Raw genomic sequence first — 20011 nt, 5'->3', positions numbered from 1 at the left:
CTTGGACTGTCTTCCCTCGATAATTCCCCCCTATCTGGCAAGCATCCGTGGTCACTGTGGCCTGGGGTTGAGGAGGCATGAATTGATGGGCTTGAGATACTAGTGGAGTGTGAATCTACCATTGAAGGTCCTTTTTGCAAGTGTTGGTTATCATAATTTTGTGTGACATTGCAAATTCCAAGACTGACCATTGTGTGGAAAATAACCGCTGAAGTATTCTCATATGCAGATGAGCTAGGAGGATGAATACGATTGACACAGCCATTTCTCCCAGTACTTGAAGAACTAGTTTTACAGAGGTTTGTCTACTCTGTCTTGTGGGAGTCTTGCTACTAGTGTAGTCATGTTTATTTCTGCTCCCATGAAAATTAAGTTTTGAGATGGTTCTAGAGCAGATTTTTTTTTGTAATACCTAGGGAGGAACACAGCTGAAAGGTATAGTCTCTGGCTTGTGGCAGAAGATGCCTGGTTGGGGCGGTTATGAGCCAGTCATCCAGATATGGAAACACACAGAATCCTCTGCATCTCAAGTGAGCCACTACTACTGCCATACACTTGGTGAACACCCTGAGGGATATAGTGAGACCAAAGGGCAGAGCTCAAAACTGGTAGTGACTGGCTCACAGACAGAATGGCAAGAACCTTCTGGATCACCTCTCCATTAGAAATTGCCTCCAGAGGTGAGCAGTTAGGCATTCCTTCAGGAACGATGGAAGGGTTTACCAAAGAATGATTCTCTGCAGCCCTGATTTTGCTGGCCTCCCCTGCAGCGAGGTGGCATCTTCCATTATTGTTACTCCCTCTACCTCTTGGGGAACTTTCACCCTGTGTGTCTTGGAAAGACCTCAGAGATCTCCTGTACCACATTTTCCCACTACCTCTTTCACCTTTGGGAAAGGGTCTAGTAGCTATGGAAAAATGTACTCCAATGGCAGATAAGGTCTTACCTTCCTGTTCATACCTTGTGAGCGTTTCTTTTACTTTGGGTCCAAAAAACAGAGGAGCCATCAAAGGGTGCATTAATGAAGGAAGACTTGAAGGGCTCCTTGAAATTGCAAAGGTACATCCAGGCCTGCCTTCTGAGAGAGAGATGCCTGAACCCAATGGCCTACTCGTTCCATCTGCTGCATATGATATAAGCCTCATGGATGAGTTCACAATTGAATTTAAGTTGGTGAGCTGAGCATTGACTTTATCTACCATCACATCAGCTACAGCTCCTTGGAGAAAGTCGGATAGTTCCTTTAGCAGGTCCCTCTGCAATCTAGTGAAATAGGTATGATAATTCAGTAACAGCAAAGCAATGGTCACTGACAAAAAGATGTGCTTCCCATACTTATCAATGGTCCTGGAGTCCTTATTCGGAGGATGGATAGAGGAGCAGGTCTTGGAAATCTCCTTTTTAGTGGCCGCTGCCATGACCATGGCATCAACTGCTACATCTTTTGTGAAAAAGTTCTTATCCTTAGGGGCTGTAATGTACTTATTTGGCCTCCTAGGAGTAGGCTCTATGGTGTCTGTGATCTCCTAAGCCTTCTAAGAGATTAACTCCACAAGCTTGTCAAAAAGAAGGGTCACGCAAGAGGTTGAAGGGTGAGACCCAAAGGCCTTCAGGTAAACCAACTCCTCAGCCAAAGGGGAGATGGACTGCCAGTCACCTCTCTGCATTAAAATGTCCAAGATGTCTCCCAAAGAGACATCTTCAGGAGGTACTTCATCAAGGTCATTATCAGATGTGACTGACTCCTCTGGGTATTCGAGGTGCTTCCTCTTGCATGTCCCCTTCCAAGGGACATCCTCAGTGGGATATTCTGGGGAGGTTTCATAAAAGTGGGGAGGCCCTGCTGGACATCCTGAGGCCTACGGTCTCTGCAGACCTGTGAAGAGGACAGGCAAGAAGACAAAGACACCTGTTCAGAGCTGGGAGTAAGATCTGAGGGAGATTGTGTCTCAAACTGACACTCCTCATAACTTCAAAGGCCGTTCGCTCCTGCTCCGAAGAACACCACAGATTTGACAAATGAGCAGTAGGGGCCAATGGAACCTCCACAGCAGAAGATAGAAGCTCCAAAGCCAAGGTAGGAGCCAAACTCACCCGCACTGAGGCCCCCAGAGGCAGGGTCAGACCCAGTGAGATCCAAACCAGCTCTGCGCACCTGACTGGAGAGTGTCAGCTCCCAGAGGTCTCCTGCTCTGACTGGGTAGAAATACTTGGGACAGATACCGGTTCTGATGAAGCTATAAGTCCCAAACCTGATACAGGCACAAGCTGGTATCAGAATCTTACAGCTTCAAAACCAAGGAAAGGATCAGAGGAGGAGCAGGCGCCGAGGGGGAAGGCTGTGCCTGATCTGTTGCCTTTGGGCTTGGATCCGACAATAATCTGGCTAAAGCTGATATCTTAAATAGTTTCTCCACCACACTATCCACATCTGCATTGGAAAGACACCTGGTGGACCAAGTAGAGAGGGTAGGTGACCTGAATCTTGCTAGACAGGGAAATGGGAGCCGTGAGTGGACTGGTTTCAGGGAAGGTGATTGGCTCTTATATCTGAATTCAGAAGGTTAGATTGACTTTGGGGCCAAGGGTTCTTATTGCTCTGAAGATGCCTTTGATCCAACTTGGGTTGTCTTCTCCAATATTTCTTTTGGAGCCAACAGTTTGGGAGCTTTTTGCATCGGCTCCAAGCAGGATCTCAGCTCAGAAGAAGCTCGCTTTTTTGGTTTGTCCAATTTTTCAGACTTTTCATATTTTGAAGATTCAGGCGATATACCCTTTAAAATAATTTTGTTTTTACACTCCATCAATGTCCTGTGGTTGAAACCATGGCAGATGGAGCATGACTCTTGTAAATGAAGAGGCCCCAAGCAATAAACATATGGAATGTGTGAATCGCTGAGGGGCATCTTCTTTCCACATTTCTCACATTTCTTGAAGCCTAATGGCTTCCTTTCCTGGTTTTGAAACATCCTGGAAGGAAAGAAATTACAGATGAGGAGGAATAGAGCACACACACACACACACACACACACACACACACACACACACACACACACACACACACACACACAAACAGCTCAGAAATAGTCCTCTAACTTAAAAGGACAGAAAAACTATTTTTTTTAAGATTTAGAAAGGGAGAAAGGGTTAGAACATCCTCTAACTAAAACGAACGTTCGTTAGACATCCTCTAACTTAAACGGATGCTAACTGCTACTAAAGAGAGAGAAAAAAAGACTAACCAACAGTCGCTACGAGTAAAATAAAATAAAATATTATTTTAAGATGAAGGTAGTTTCCTTAAGCTTTGCAAAGATATAATTAAGTAGAAAAAGATTAAACACTTAGCCCACAGCTGTGCATCCATCCTCTTCTCTGCATAGCAAATGAGATCTGAGGGAGCTAGGGGGTTGCGTTATGGGTAAAAGCTTTGCTGAAGACCTCGAGCGAGCAAAATGGCCAAGATGGATCCGACAGATCGGATCCAACACATCAGTGAGAATAAAGGTGAGCTTGACATCACCACATCTATTGTTGTGATCAGAGGCATATCACTCCAGTATTTCTATCATATATTTACTCAGAAGAAATTCTGTATCATTTCACTAAAGAAGAGGAGAACAAGGACAGCTAATTGTGAAAATAGCTTGGAGCTATCTGGTACGTATAGCTGGCCTTATGCATAGGTAAACTAGCTGACTAGGGTAACACTTGGCTTGGAGTACCTTTCTGCCTTTTATTTATTTTTTTATTAAAAATATATAAGTAAAATGACACCAAACAGAATCCTAGGAGAGAAAGTGCTGACTTTCTAATCCTTGTCTTCACAAGACAAGGTTCAGAAAGCCTGCACAAATGTGGAATAGTATGGAATCTCATAGATTTGTTGAAATGTTGTTTTGAACTGCTGAACTCTTCTTTGTTGAAATGGGGCTTCACTGTCCCATACGAATAGTAGACAAATTTAGAAATCCGTCTGAAATAAAGAGAGAAAATTTTGCAAATAAAAAATGGCTTTTTTACTGATGCTCTGGGACTGAAAGCCTTGTATATGACAATTTGTCTGACTAACTGATCTGGGGTTTTGACAAGTGATGCGAAGGACAGTGTGGATAAAAGAAAATGTGTTCTGTGCATCAGCCTTATAATAAAATTTCCTTAGCATGATACTTAGTTTACATGAGAAATTAAAGGTGTATAGAATTTCAAAAAGGCAGCTCCAGTTGATAGTATCAGATACTATTTCTGCATTAATTCTGACTGATAACAGATCTATTACTATTATTTTGTTTAATTACTTTTTTTTGTGCTTGGGCCATAATAGACAGTACCATCACAATGTTGCCTAGGTCTTGTCTGTATCTATATATGACAAAACCATGCTAGTCTACAAGAATCAAAGAGGTCTGGAGCAGATTAATTCTGTCAATGCCATCTTGTTCTTGGTCCTTTGAGGATTAAAGCTATATGTTTTTTACTTTCTTTTTATTTATAACAAGGGTAGAGCACTGACTTACTTGCATGCTTTTCAGACTTGGCCCATGAACACTGTCTGGTTAAATGACTTGCTGACTGTCACACACTTGGGCAAATGGAGGCCAAGGGAATCAACCATGGACCACAGGAAACAGCTCATAATAGCTCATAGCCATGTTGCTTGTGTAGAGAATGGAAAGTGAGCCCTCAATAAGGTGGCTTAATTTGTAGGTAAAAAAAGAAGTTATGTCTTACCATAATGTTCCATCTGTGTTGTTCATCTTCTTTCATTCATCACTTATGGGTTTGGTTCCGAGCCCTTGGAACCGAGTCAGCCTTTTTACCAAGCTCATGCCAGCCAAAAACTCTCGAGCTAAGTCTCTACCCAGAATGCCCTTCTCCCTGTTACCTCAGATTGAGTTTGCTAGAGAAAAGGAAGTAAAGTAGAGGCCACTTCTGTGCAACTACCCTAGGGCACCACTTAGACCCAAAGCATCCCCCAGGAGCCTTTGGAGGGAGGAAGGAGGATGGGAAGTGATGAATGAAAGAAGATGAACAACACAGATGGAATGTTATGGTAAGACATAACTTCTTTATCTGATGTTGTTAATCTTCTTTCCATTCATCACTGATGGGACAGAATCCCAAGCTACCTTGAGGTCCATGGGCGGCCCTTATGGAAGAACATTCCTGAGTACCATTGAGCCGAAGGCAGCTCTCCCTCTGGAGACCAAGTCCAATTTGTAATGATTGATAAAGGTATGAGGCTTAGCCCAAGTAGCTGCTGCACAGATGTCATCCATGGAAGCCCTGGAATGGAAAGCTACAGATGTTGCCATAGGTCTAGTGGAGTGAGCTTTAACTTTTGGCATAGGTTCATTACTGACGGAATAGATGAAACGTATGCAATCCCTTAACCATTTGAATAAAGTAACCTTGGAAACAGCCTCTCCCATTCTGGGCCCATAAAATGAGATGAAAAGCTTTTCAGATTTACGGATAGGTTTGGTCCTGTCTAGATAAAATTTCAATTGTCTATGTGTGTCTAAAGAGTGAAGGCAGTACTCTCCTCTGTTTGCAAAATTCGGAAAGAACACGGGTAGGTCAATGTTCTGGTTTATGGAGAATTCAGAAACAACTTTGGGGAGAAAGGATGGATTCATCCGAAGTGATACTCTGTCTTTATGAAAGACCAGATAGGGCCTCTTGATACACAATGCCTGCAGCTACGAGACTCTTCTGGCAGACGTGATGGCTACCAAGAACAAGGATTTCCAAGACAAAAACTTTAGGTTACACTTCGTAGTAGGTTCAAAAGGTTTCTGAGTCAAACACTGAGGGACTAGAGTGAGGTTACATGGTTCCACGGGCTGTCTGACAGGAGGCTTGATATGAGAAGTCCCCTTGATGAAAGCCTTGCAAATGCATAGAGAGATAAGAGGGGTGCCATCCATACCAATGTGGAAATTGCCGCTAGATGTACTTGTACGGTAGAGGCAGAAACTCCATTATCAAAAAACTTAGCCAAGTATTGAAGCACTGCAGTAACTGGAGTTGAATATGGGTCTAGCATGTTATCCTTGGACCAGATGGAGAATCTTTTCCATTTATCCTGGTATAGTCTTCTGGTGGATGGCTTCTGAAAGGCCACAATGATGTCTTGAACAGGTGAGGAGAGATTAGCTTGCCTGACCACTAGTGGAAGTGTTGAAACCAAGCTGTCAGCTTGACACTGGACATATTTGGGTGACTCAACCTTTGGGGGTGAGTAATTAGATCTGGTAGAGGGTCCAGACTCCATGGCAGGCATACTAGGTGAGGCCGAAGGAAGGGGAACCAAACTTGTCAAGGCCTGAATGGGGCTATGAGGATCACCTTGCATCTCAACCAAAGAGCTTTCTTTAGAAATTGTGAGATCAGAGGGATGGGAGGATAAGCGTAAAGAAGTCCTGTGGGCCAATTGTGGATCAGAGTGTCCCTTGGTGACTCCCCTACTGGGGGATATAGGGCAAAATAGGTGCTGCACTTGGTGTTTGATGGGGAGGCGAAACGATTGCAGGCAGTGCTGGCCCCAGTGGCTGAAGATTGCTGATGCCACCTAGGGGTTGAGGGACCACTCGTGAAGCATGAGGATGCATCTGCTCAGCTTGTCCACAATCACATTGGAGCTCCCTGGGATATGCATTGCTATTAAAAAGTGGTTGGAAGCTATTGCCCACTGCCAAATTCTCATGGCTTCTCGACATAGAGGATAGGACTTGATTCCTCCTTGCTTGCTGATATACCATACCACTGACATATTGTCTGACTAAATTGCAATTGTCCTGGAAGGGAGAGTCAAATGGAAGGCCTGCAATGCCAACAGCACAGCTCTCAGTTCCAGAACATTGATATGCAGGTGGGCCTCTGAGGTGGATCATGTGGCTTGGACAGTCTTTCCCTGAAAATGGTCCCCCCAGGGAAGCATCCGTGGTCACAATGGCTGTGGGCTGAGAAGATTGAAATGGATGACTCCAAAGTTCTATGTCTGGCCTCATCCACAAAAGCAGGTCCTGTTTGCAGGAGTTGGTTATTCAAATCTGTTAACTGAGGGGGTGATAGTTTGGGAACCTTTGACACAGAAGGAGCCATTGCAGAATCCGCATGTGTAACTTTGCTAGAAGCACTACTGGGATTGACGCTGCCATAGAACCTAGGGCCTGAAGAACTTCTCTTGCAGAAACTGTTGTTTGTGAGAGTATCACCTGGAGCTGAAGCCTCAGTCAATGCAGTCTGTGAATTGGGAGTGATACCAGACAGGACTGAGTACTGAACACTGCTCCAATGAACTCATTTGTTGTGTAGGGACAAGGTTTGATTTCTCCCAATGTATCGTTATTCCCAGCAATTTTGTCAGAGGGAAGAGAGACAGAGAGAGAGAGTATAATGTAGTGCTGTTAGCAGAAGATGCTCAGTGGGGGCATTAAGGAGCCAGTCTTCCAGATATGGAAACACCCGGAATCCTTTTAGTCTCAAGTGAGCTGTTACCACTGCCATGGATTTCGTGAACACTCTGGAGGCTGTAGAGAGATGGAACAGCAAGGTATGGAATTGATAATGACTGGCTTCTAGCCAGATGCGAAGCAGAATCCTGGAGCATTTGTCCATCTTGATGTGGTAATAAGCATCCCGGAGATCTATAGAGCACATCCAATTGCCTTCTCTTAAAAAGGGGACAATGGACTGAACCGTGACCATCTGGAATTTGGTTTGGGTGATAGACTTGCTTAAGCTGCTAAGATCCAAAATGGGTCTCCAGTCCGCTGTCTTTTTTGTCACCAAAAAGAATCGAGTAAAATCTGGATCTACGCTGGTCTGGTGGGACTGGTTGGATGACTCTTTTTTGAGACAGCTTTATAATCTCTGAAGCTGCTTCTTCCCTTTGACTGGGAGGAACGGCGGTAAGTTTTCTTGGAAAATTTAACTGACAAGAAAGGGGAATGATGTAACCTCCCAAAGATCAGTGGTGATGGATTGCCAGGCAGCTTAGTGCAGAGAGAAACGGGTCTATATTATGAACGCAAAAAAAGTATGAGCGAATACGAAGATGTCAACACGTATCGCGCGAAGTATGGAAATCCCGAACATACAATACCACAAATTCCAAAATGTCGATTTGTTTTGGTTGGCCCGTCTGTGGTATAGCTCCGTAAGGTAAGAGTGCAATAGATAGGACTCGAGTGTTAGGATTTGGGTTAAGGTAAGTGTATAGATAGATAATGTATGTAAGGTTTAGTGTAGTGTTAGAAGTAGGGTTATTTTAAGTGTATGTATGTATGTGTACTGTTTATTTTGGTTGGGTGCATGTCTGTAGGGGAAGTGTGCAGTAGTTACGGACCTTAGGGTTAAGGAGAAGTTAAGGATAGCACATAGGAAGTTGTGTGTGTGGGTTTAGTGTAGTGTTGGAGGTAGGGTTTTGGTGCTTTACCTTAGGTTAGAAGTAGGGTTTGGTTAGTGTATGTGTGTGATTTATTTATTTTCTTTGGGTAGGTAATATGTAGTTGGAGGTGGGGTTGGCAGACAATGACAGTTCAATATATTTTTTTTTCGCGGTTTAATGCATTCGGGATTTTCGAGGTTCGCGGTATAGGTGCCGACATTTAGGTATTCGAGAATAGGGTTTTTCGATTTGGTAATATAGACCTGAGAGAAATAACCCCCAACTGTTTCTAGAGGTAAGCAATCAGGCTGCTCCCCAGGAGCGCTGATAAGGCTGTCCAGAGAAGAAATCCCTGCAGCCCTGATTACAAATATAGTAATACACTGGTATGACAGAGGAAAGAAAGGAAACACCTGAATAAAAGACAGCTAATAGGTTAAACAATACCAACTATGGTATTCAAGAAATACTACAAGGGCAAGGGAGGAAGGCCGTACCAACAATGATACTTGAAAGTGTACCAACGGTAATTATGGGTAGAGAGGAAAAAACAAGGTCAGACAGAAGAAAATACACTAGAAAACTAATAGTTTAATAAAATATGAAGATATCCAAAATTTTCACACAAATATCAAAAAAGTTTCACTTAGCTGAGAGCTCGGCTGAAATGCAGCTTTACGGCTATGTGGCAAACAAGATCTGAGGTAACAGGGAGAAGGGCATTCTGGGTAGAGACTTGGTTCAAGACTTTTTTGGCTGGCACGAGCTTGGTAAAAAGGATGACTCAGTTCCAAGGGCTTGGAACCGAATCCATCAGTGATGAATGGAAAGAAGATTTAACATCAGATCGTGAGTTACAGAGCAGAAAACACCTTCTAAGTATGTGATGCAGACTCTTCATTACATAATATGGCATAATAATGGTGCAGCTGTTCTAACCCACTACTGAGGTTAGTTTCTATAGCTGTAGTTTGTTCATTATACCTGATAGGTTCCAGCAATCATATTAATATAACATAATTCTCCTTAACAGCTGTATCTGAATTTGAGAAGACCTTAAACAAAACTGCATTTTAGGCTTTTTTACACCAACATTGGGTTTGTAGTCTATTACCTCAGCTAAAGAATGTAAATTGTGACTGTTTAATTTGTTCTTTTTGTTATGTTATTCTAGAGAATTGCTGAATCAGTATCAAGGTTACACCAAAAAGACTTTGGACTTATTTTATTTTCTGCTATAAAGGAACATCATATATCTGAGATGTACACTTAGTTTATTTCTACCCGAACCAGAAAGATACTGTATTTATTGGTGGGTGTCAGATTTAGTCCATTGTGTGCTACTGCTGGAATAAGCTTAAATGCGTAACCATGCACCTTCTTTTCTTGATTATTTTTAGTTATTCATGTCAACTGTCTGAACTGCAGTTTTGTTGTTGGGGACAATTTCTACCATTATGTGTATCTCTGCTGAAATAAAGTGAAATAACATAAAGTACAGTTGTGTAAGTAAATGCACTATAACAGTAAATATTCAATGATCACTGCTGCAGTAGCCTTAACTACAGGGCTGGTCTTAGCATTTTGGGGGCCCCCAGCAGATGTCAAGTGAGAAGCCCCTAGGCACTTCTAGTCTGTTTATCACCCTGACACTGCCACCCCCCCTAAGCAACATTTTAGTTCATGCTGCAAACTTTTAGGAGTAGTAAACACAGACTGACCTGTAGCTACAGCGCTCTTACATTACAATATCTCACAAAGGGGTATTTACATTTACTGGCATTTAGTTGGAACAATGATACAGTGCAGCAACTCTGTGTGCAAGTCTAGATTTGGGTGAAATTTCACCCAAGGCCTACTGTTTCAGCCACCCCCAACAGACACACACACACACACACACACACACACACACACACACACACACACCATACTCTTCAGTCTTCCCCATTTTCTCCCATCTTGGGCTCCCTACACCACGCACATTACTTGTTTTTCATTTTCTCACATTTTGCCTTACTATGCAGCTTTTTCAAGAAGCCATAACTTCTTACATGCTTTGAATTGCATTTTAAAGTTTTTTTAATTTTTACACAACCTTTTCATTCTGTGATGGCTTGAACAGAAATTATGATTAAGGAAAGAAATTGTGTTGCTGTTCAGCTTTAGTTTTCCTTGCATCCTTTCAACACAATTTTCCTGACCAAGTTAGCACAGTAATAACCCTTTAGGAAATAACTCAAATAAGCCGGGGCCCAAAAAGCGATTGGATTATAGATGATCTGGGATAAATTTCAGAGCATTTTCCCAGCCTTTTAATCCAATGGTGACGTGAATGAAAAACATGACTAAGAAAAAAAATTCAGTCATTTTTTTTTCCTTTCAAGGAAGACATAAGTTGTACCCATGGCTTAATGTTTAAATATGACAAAATAATAGCTCACAATAAACTAATAAGCTAGTTGTTGTCTGAATACACAGGTCTTATCTTGGAACGGCCTGCCTCCCTAACCCCCCAAAAAGACTGCCTCTGCACCCCTCTGGTGTTAAACTGGGATGAAAGCAGAGGTTCAAATTGCCACAGTCATATAATTCAACTGACTGCTGACATACATACACATAGCATGCCTCCTAACTCCTCAACCCAAACTGCCAAAGGCAGCTACCTGTATACATGCCTGAAGTTTTATGTGAGGAAAGTGAAAAAAATAATGATTGAAGTAATGTATCCTGCTTGGTTGCTCCTAGACAATACACTGCCCCTGCACAAGGTATAGTAACCTTCCTTGCACAATTCTGAGGTCTGTGAGAAAAGTAAATGAAAAAATGACCACATTGTCCTCAGCCCAAACACAAGCTATAATAACCTCATGTGCACACCTCTAAGATTTGACTGTGATGAAAGTTAAAGTAGTATTAACCACACAATCCCCCCTCCACACACACACACACACACACACACACACACACACACACACACACACACACACACACACACACACACACACACACACACACACACACACACACATAACCTACAGCAGCTTTCATATAAACACATCCGAGCAGGGCTGGTTTTAGAATGGATGCAGTTAAGAGTATATGTCATTATCAGGTTTATCCTAACAGGGACATAAAACAGCCCTGTTCAGGTTAAAGAGCGTAATCAGAAAATAAATACATTTTCCTCTTCATTTTCCCCAACCAGAAACAGATTTTGTGGAGTCCCCACACAGCTAAGGATGATTAAGGGAACCCCCTGTATCCAGTTATACAGTCTGGGAAGTAGGAGCCCCCAGACTCAGAAGATCTAAGTGTCTGAATTTTCTGAGATACATTTTATGCATTACTTTTGAAATATAATTGCTTGTGAGCTACATTTTTATTGATACCCAGTAGAGTAATGCATGTGGCCTGGCATCATTAGGTGTGTGCACAGATAAAAATCATTGCTATTTATTACACGCACACGCATGCACACACTATTCTGCTATTATTGGGATTGCACTGAATTCTTTTGCAAAGAAATTAAAAGCTGTACTATCTGGTGTTCTGTCAGTGTTTATTAAACTCGCTGAAAGAGAAAACCATCCCTGAATGTGAGAAGCATCAGTTTTTCTTAAAATCCAAGATTTAAACTGAGATCAGTCACTTTGGGCTGATCATCTGTCTAGTGCTTGCCCTGCTTATTTTTATTATTAGCTTTATCCTAACATGGTTATATCACAGACCTGCTCATGTTAAAGAGCATAATCAGGAAATTAATACATTTTTCTCCCCATTTTCTCCAACCAGCATCAGCTTATGTGGGGCACCCACACAGTGAAGGATGATTAAAGGGGCCCCCTTGCAGCCTCTGGTAATGGAAGTACCTAAAGCTGGCTATGTTGTTACTTTTAGTGGAGTGAATGTCCACTAGCAGGGTTTAACTAAGCCATGGGCACAATGTCACTGATAAAATATTTAATGGAATGGTGAAACCTGTTGCTTGATAAGACACTGATACTATAACCAGAGATATCTTTGAATTTGAAAAAGCAATATAAGAGTTATCACCTAGCTGGTTTGTTAAGTAAACAAGATTGCTGTTCTAGGTTTGTTGGTTTGACAGACATGTTACAAGGTCCCCAGAAACTGCAGGGTTCACTGGTGCCTAAAGCCGTCTATGCTTAACTATATGGCTTATATCCTGCCAAGGATGTAACAGCCAGTGAGCTTCCAAAGCTTCAAGGCACCTTCAACACACCCAAACTGTTAGTCAGCTCAAGCTGAGCTGAATAAAAACACAGGTTTAGACTCCAAACCCTTCCCATTTTTTATGCCAACAGAGAGAGGAAGGCTGTGCCCTGGAAGGACAATGCTAGGAACAAAAAAAAAATGCCCACACCCTGGCTTAAACAACACAAAAAAAACAAGGGTATGGAGGGAGGGAGATGCTACTGGGGCAGTGATCATTCAAGCATCTTCTGTTATGGTAAGTTTACTTACACAACTGTATTATATACATTATATTGGCCACTGCTGTAGTAGGCTTAACTATATGGGAAGACTACCCTAGCTTCCCACATCTGGATGGTGGCAGCAGAAGGGTCCAGAAGCACCTGATATGGTCGCAACAAAACCTGATGTAGACATAGAAAAGGAATCAAGGTTGTAATCCTGTGTAAACTTATGTATAAATGACAAAGGTGCTGCTTCTAGAATATTTCTAGAATCCAACCCTTTCGAAAAAGCCATTGATGAAACCAAGACCTTGGTATATTGGGCTTTGACCCTACTTGAACTACTTTTGCTGTGGTGAGTATAAGAAAAAGTAATACCCTCAGACAACCATTTGGAAATAATCGATTTTTCCTTCACAAGAAATGAACAATTGATCCGGAGATCTGAAAAATGACTTCTGTCAAGATAGCACTTGAATTGTCTGCAGACATCCAAAGTGTGGAGTATCCTTTCTCCCCCATTTTTAGGCTCATAAAAGAAAACAGGGAGAGGGATAGTTTGGCTTAAAGTAATCTTGTATACCACTTTAGGCATAAAAGAATGATTAGTTCTCAAAGAAACCCTGTCTCTGTGGAAAATGAGATAGGACTGACTCACCATAAGAGCTTACAACTCAAATAGTCTTCTTGCAGTGGTCACACCAATCAATAAAACAGTTTTCCATGTTAAGAATCTCAAGTCAGCCAGATTAACTGGTTCTAATGGAGCAAATGTCAGCTTCTCTAACACAAAATTAAGATCCCAAGGAGGGGTCCCTTATGCAAAACCCCTTTCAAAAACATTTTGCCATCAAAATGAACTGAAAGAGGAGGATCCATGGGAAGACATGCTGAAATGGCTGATAAATTAACTTTGATGGAAGAGTAAAAAAAGTCATACGATAGTATCTCGCACAAATATTGTAAAATGAGAGAACAACTGGCCCTGAATGCGTGTTGATTATGCTGTTGGCACCAACTAGAAAACCTTTTCCATTTGCTAATATATGACTTTGTAGTAGCAGGCCTTCTTGCCTCCATTAGTACCTGCTGCACATCCTCAGTAAACAGGTGCCTAAAGGGAATTAAGACCCTGTCATTCAGGCAGTCATCTGAAGATGAATGGGGTTGGGATGTATCAAACATCCCTAAGCTTTTGAGTAGATCCACTGTTTGGGGAAGTTTGTATTAATTGCCTCTGGCCATTTCCAAATGAAGGGAGATCTACTGTTTCCTGGGCCAGAAGGGAGTCACTACAATGATCTTGGGGGATTCCTTCTGAATTGTCAGAAGTACCCTGGATATCAATGGAAAAGTGAAAATGCATACATGAACATTCCTGTCCAAGGAAAAAAAAAAGAAAAGGCATCTGTTTTCCAGGCCTTTCCAAATGTAGCCCTGAAACAGAATCTTGCCAGCTGATTGTTCAGTGAGGAGGCAAATAGGTCTACTTCAGGAACTCCCCACAGATAAATCAAATCTTGGAATACCCCTGATCTAGTTTCCATTCATGTGGGTCTGCTCTTGCCCTGATCAGCTTGTCTGCCACACAGTTTTGCTCTGACAGAATGTAGGATGCCTGTAGAGTGAGATTGTGCTGTGAGTTTATATCCCAAACTAACATGGCTAGTCTGCAAAGGGGGGTATGACCTGGTTCCCCTTCACTTGTTGATGCATCACATGACTATAGTATTGCCTGTGACAATTTGAAGAGGTCCTGGGAACCAAAGATTATTCAGAGTTGAGTGCCTTAACCGGGCCAAGCATCTCTTTTATATTTATGTGCTTACATCTGTCTTTGGTGACCCACACCTTTTTAATCCTCCTGAAACTGATCCCCAAGCAAAGTCTGAAATGTCTGTGGTGGCTGACTGCTTTGGAACAGGGTGGGAGCAGAACAGACACAGATATGGGAATATTTTCTTTCTCCACCAAATGATTTCCCATCTGACAAACCCCAGCACTGGAATTTGAAAAGACAAAGGATGTTGGTGTTGGGACCAAAGAGACTTCAAATACCACAGTATCTTTCTTATGTGAAGTCTTGCCAGGGATATCATGCAGATCACAGCTGCCATGAGACCCAGAGTCCTGAGGTATCTGCTTGCAGTGACCAAATATGAGTGGTAAATCTTAATAACTGGAGCTAATCACTTTGTGAGAACTCTTGGCTTAGTGGATAATCCAAAGGATAAGGCAGAGAATTGATAATGTGATCCAGACACGCAAAACCTTAATGACTAGGGATGTGATGATAAGCATCTTTAAAATCTAGTGTTACTAAGAAACTTGAATGAGGAAGGAAAGGTAATAGGTTGAAAAGTGACACAATTTTGAACTAAAGCACTATCACAAACAGGTTTAGGAATGAAAGATCCAGAACTGGTCTCCAAAGACCGTCTTTCTTTGGCACTAAAAACATCCATGAATAAAAACCCTTCCTAACCTGGGAAGGAGGAAATGGTTATATCACTCCCTGGAAGAACACATGATGAAAGACGGGGGGGGGGAGAGATAACAGAGTCTGGTTTGATAAATGAGGAATTGCACCCAGAAAAGGAGGGATTTCCTCCCACTGCCATCTGTAACCTTGATGAATGATCTTCTGAACTGATTTATCTGATACTATATGACTTTCTTGAAGGGATATGGTTCAGCCAGGTTGGGAAGGGGACTAAGGTCCCTTAAATAGCCATTCTGACTTGTTGGATTCTCCTTGGTTTTGGTGTGAGGGTTCCTGAATTATTTTTGGAACCCTGCTGCCATTTCTTGTTACACATCTGTTTACCTGCATTTTCTTATGACTATCTATTCTGTTTTTTTGCCAAAACTGAATGGGGGGGGGGTTAGAAAATTTGGAAAAGGAGGGCTAAGAATCTTAGGGATTCCCTGTATTGACTTTCCCTTGTCATCACACTTTTTGATAACCTCTGCAGGAGAGGAACTAAAAACAAAATCTCCAACCAAAGGAGAATTTAAAATCTCATTTTTCATATCATTGGGGAGGGCATAAGAAGGCAGCCAGGCAAACTTGCTCAAAAGTGGCCATACCAGGGGCCATAGCCCTGGAAGATATATCAACTGAGTCATACAGTCACTGTAAGCAATGTGTCATGACTTGAACAATGGAAGAAACGTAATTATTTAAAGCAAATGTTTCCTCCCAAGAAGAAATTGCCGACAAGACATTACTTACACTTTCATAATTAGAATAAATTTTAACACATGAGTCTGACAATTCAAAATTCTGAAAATCAGACTTGCAGAAGCATAGACTTTTCCCATACTTATCAATAACCTTCCCCTCCTTGTCATACAGAGTATGACTGGAATTAGCCAAATGTTTAGCAGCAGTAGAATCAACTAAAGCTATAGCTGTTAGGTCATGTCTGGGAAGACTGTATAAAGAACTTTATGCATTGTATTTGCCTTTTAGGGGCAGTAGGATGACTGTCAGAAAAATTACAGACAGTAACACAGACATCCTCCAGACCTGACAGAAATGGGGAATGGGTGAAGGTTCAGGAAATTCCTTATTAAACAGCTCATAGTATTTTCTGAGGGACAGAGAAACTTCAGTGTTCTCCCACTGAAAACAGTAGCACATTCTGGATGTATTCTGGATTCTAATCTCATAGAAAGAGAAACCCACACAGGGAGAATCAGAAAATGAGCTATCTTCTGAGTCTGAATCAGAAAACTGAGGAGAAAACCTTGTATCCACCCTCTCATCTTCCTGTCCAGATTCATACTTTAGAATTTCTTCAAGAAAAAGGTATCTATCCTCCTTTCTTTTTGCCATAAACCACCTTATAAGAAGAATGAATGGCCTAAATACAACCCTGAACCAGACCCAGTAAACTACTCATATCTAAGGAAATTTGAGCAGGAGTAGATGCATGTTTAGTTTTCTGCTTCTTTTTGACAGGGAAAATGGGGCCACCACTATTATTAACAACAGCATCAGCGCCCCTTGGAATGGGCACAACATTCTGACTAAACAGTGAAGCCTTCCCTGTTCCCTCTCCCAGGACCATCAAGAGAAGCTGTACCTTGCCCCCTGATGGGACCCCAACAGCCACAGAGAACATGGCTAATGCTTAGTTCACAGTGGCTGTAGGTGGTATCCAAGGTAAAAGATGAGCGGTCTAAGGAACAAGCTATGGAACAAGCAGAGTCACCAAATTGCTATCCTTCTTTGGTGGAAAAGGCTGTGTGTTCCATGGTTAAGCTGAACATGGTGCTTCTTTCCCAGAAAAACTTTAAAATCTATAAAAGTTATTTTTTTCACACAAAAACAGAGTAAAAAGCACATTCAAACACTTTGCCATCCTCAAAAAGTAAAATAAACAGAATTTCCCCATAGGAAAAATGATTTTCAATTACTTCAAACAGCTTTTAAACTGACAGAAAAAAAGTGCACTCCTGTTTAAAAGTAAAATTAAGTCTTGTGACAGTGCATTAAAAGACAAACTCATAGCTTAAAAATAACTTTCCTAAACACAAAATTACAATAAAACTCTCTCTCTCTCTCTCTCTTTCTTAAGTTCCACTGTGGTAAGTTGGAGTGGGGGAGTTATTGTTTTCATGTTTTATATTTGGAAAAGTTGAAATAAATTTATTTTGACAGTATTTATTGGTTTGGTTATTTAAACACAGATAGCGATGGTTTTGCTGCGGCAGCGTTGTCGCCTCACAGTAAGACGTTGTCCTGTTCGATTCTCAGCTAAAGCGTCTTCTGTGTGGAGACATGCGTGAATGGGCGTACCTTCGTTGAACGTTGTGTGTCAGGCCTGGCAAGTCGGTACGTAAAACTCTACTGCCAATCATTAGCGGATCGGAGTTCTGCTGTGGCGACCCCTAACTGGGAAAAGCCGAAAGATACAACATGCTGGCATTAACAGCCATTGCGGTAATGGGGGAAAGAAGCAGGGGTGGGCAGTCTGTTAGTGCGGGAAGGAAGTAAACTACATATTTATTTGTTTGTTTGCTTGTTTGTTTGTTTGTTTGTTTATTAACCAGGATAAAATGTCAATCCACATGACCATTTTTCAGCTCCGCCTTGGAACAAAAATGGCAGAAACAGCAACAGAATATAATATTAATAAATTCAGAACTTAGTCTTTTAGCCCAAGAAGAAACTTAATCAAGTCACATAAATTAAATGACATAACAGGTTAGAGTTAAAGGCATAGTAAAGTTCAAAATAACAGTTAATATTAGTGTAACATCAATAATAAGTACAATAGGCAAGCAAGGTGAGAGCCTGTGTATCACCTTATGCAAATGGATATCCTTTTCATTGAAGTGATTAGCAGTTGAGAAATTTCTGTGAGGGCATTCCTAATGCAGCTTGTACTGACACTAAAGATAGCCTGCAGCACATGCATACTTCTCTTATGGTAGTATTCACCCAGAAAGGATAATTATCCTGACTAACCACTTAAGGGCTCCCCTTGCCCCCCATCCCCCAACCCAGCCTTCAGCAGCTTTTGACACATTATCAAATGCATGTCTTCTTAACTGTGAGTTATATTCCTCATCTGAACTCCCAAACATTGATGCATAGCACTCGTCTATTAATCCCAGCCCTTGTACTGTAGCACTGGGGAAAATACAACTGTGTCAGTAAACTTACAATAACAATAGATATTCAAACAGATCAATGTTGCGGTAGCATAGAGCTACATGGGATGTATCCAACCAAGAATATTGGATGTACAGCCAGTATGGTAACGTTTTTGGAAACCTTCCTCATGCACCATATGTCTGCTAAAGCACAATAATGTGCAGGTGTAAAAAGGATGTGTGAGTGCCAAATTTCAGAGCTTTCTTGCCACAGAAATGGAGTCTGCGAGCAAAAGGTATGACATACCTTGATATATGTCATGAGAGAAAAAAGAGAACAAAGAACTTTGGGAACCTACCTTAGTGAAGGGTAGAGCAAGTAAAAAAAAGAAGGGAAATGGGGGAATGTTTTAGTACTCCAGCAATGATCTATTCAACCATCTATTGCTATGGATAGTTTACTTTCACAACTGTGCTATAATCATCATTATCTTTAGATGACTACTGCTATAGTATAAAGCAATGTGGGATGACTGGAACAGCTTAGACAGAAAGGGGGAGGAAATAAGGTCACAGTTCATAATGGCTCTGGAAAAGGAATCAGTTTTATAGGGCTTATTGAAACCATGCACAGAGGACAAAGTAGGTGACACTAGAATAGCTACAGAGTCCACCATAACATTCTCGAGGGGGAGCTTTTTCCTTGGTGAGAATAGCAGATAATCATCTGGATATAGTTTGTTTGGAAACTGGTTGACATCTTTTCTTACCTTCAGAAACAAATAAGTTGATCTCACAATGTGAAATCTTTTGTCTTATCCAAGGGCTGATGCTAGCATTTTGGGGAATCCCAGCAAGTTTCCAGTTAGGGGGCCTACCCAGGAGGATGTAAAGTGTAACCATGTTACTGCCATGCCCCTTTCCCTGTCAAGGTCCTTCAGCACCCCTTTAATGATCACTGTATAAACTCTTAGTACACAATATACCATTACAAAGACTTGAGTGCCAATAGTATTGCATCAAGTACACACACCGACTGGCATTTGTTACATTACAAGCCTCAATACCACAGTAAGGTAGTCACTCAAGAGGTATATGCACATGCTAGCTGACATTTTATTGCAGTGTAACATTATGGCAAGCCTCTGTAGCACAACAAGGTAGCCAGTCCCACAGAGGTAAACACAGTGACGGGCATTTAGTAGCAATGTTGTTATATTACGACAAGCGTCTGTACTACATCAGAGGTACACAAATACACCCACACAGACTCTCACACACAAGACAGAGAGACCAGCACAAGACAAAAACAGCACTGCAACAAGACTGAATGTAGGCAGCCACTCACAGGACAGAGACATCCACACTAAACAAAGTACTACAGCAAAACTAAACAAACACCCAGAAAAGATGAATACAGTACTACAGCTAGACTGAACAGAGACACCCACAAAAGACAAAGGCAGCACTACAACAAGACTGAATACATAAGATGCATTACTCAGACTGATTCCACCACACAAGGCAACTGCAGACATGCAGAACAGTCAGACTGCAGAGACACAAAAA

At 41.7% G+C, this 20011-nt stretch overlaps 1 protein-coding gene across 1 annotated transcript in view; it reads right to left on the bottom strand.

Annotated features, from left to right (window-relative positions):
- LOC122792709 (cubilin-like) overlaps positions 1-20011 on the bottom strand; it is a 3134001-nt gene that overhangs the window by 2912709 nt on the left and 201281 nt on the right. The gene's annotated exons all lie outside the window — the stretch shown is intronic.

The sequence above is a fragment of the Protopterus annectens genome, chromosome 2.part0 (genome assembly GCF_019279795.1).
Source record: "Protopterus annectens isolate FY-2018-M chromosome 2.part0, PAN1.0, whole genome shotgun sequence".
Lineage (NCBI taxonomy): Eukaryota > Metazoa > Chordata > Ceratodontiformes > Protopteridae > Protopterus > Protopterus annectens.
The sequence above is the reverse complement of the archived record's forward strand: the minus strand, read 5'-3'. Positions and strand labels throughout refer to the sequence as shown.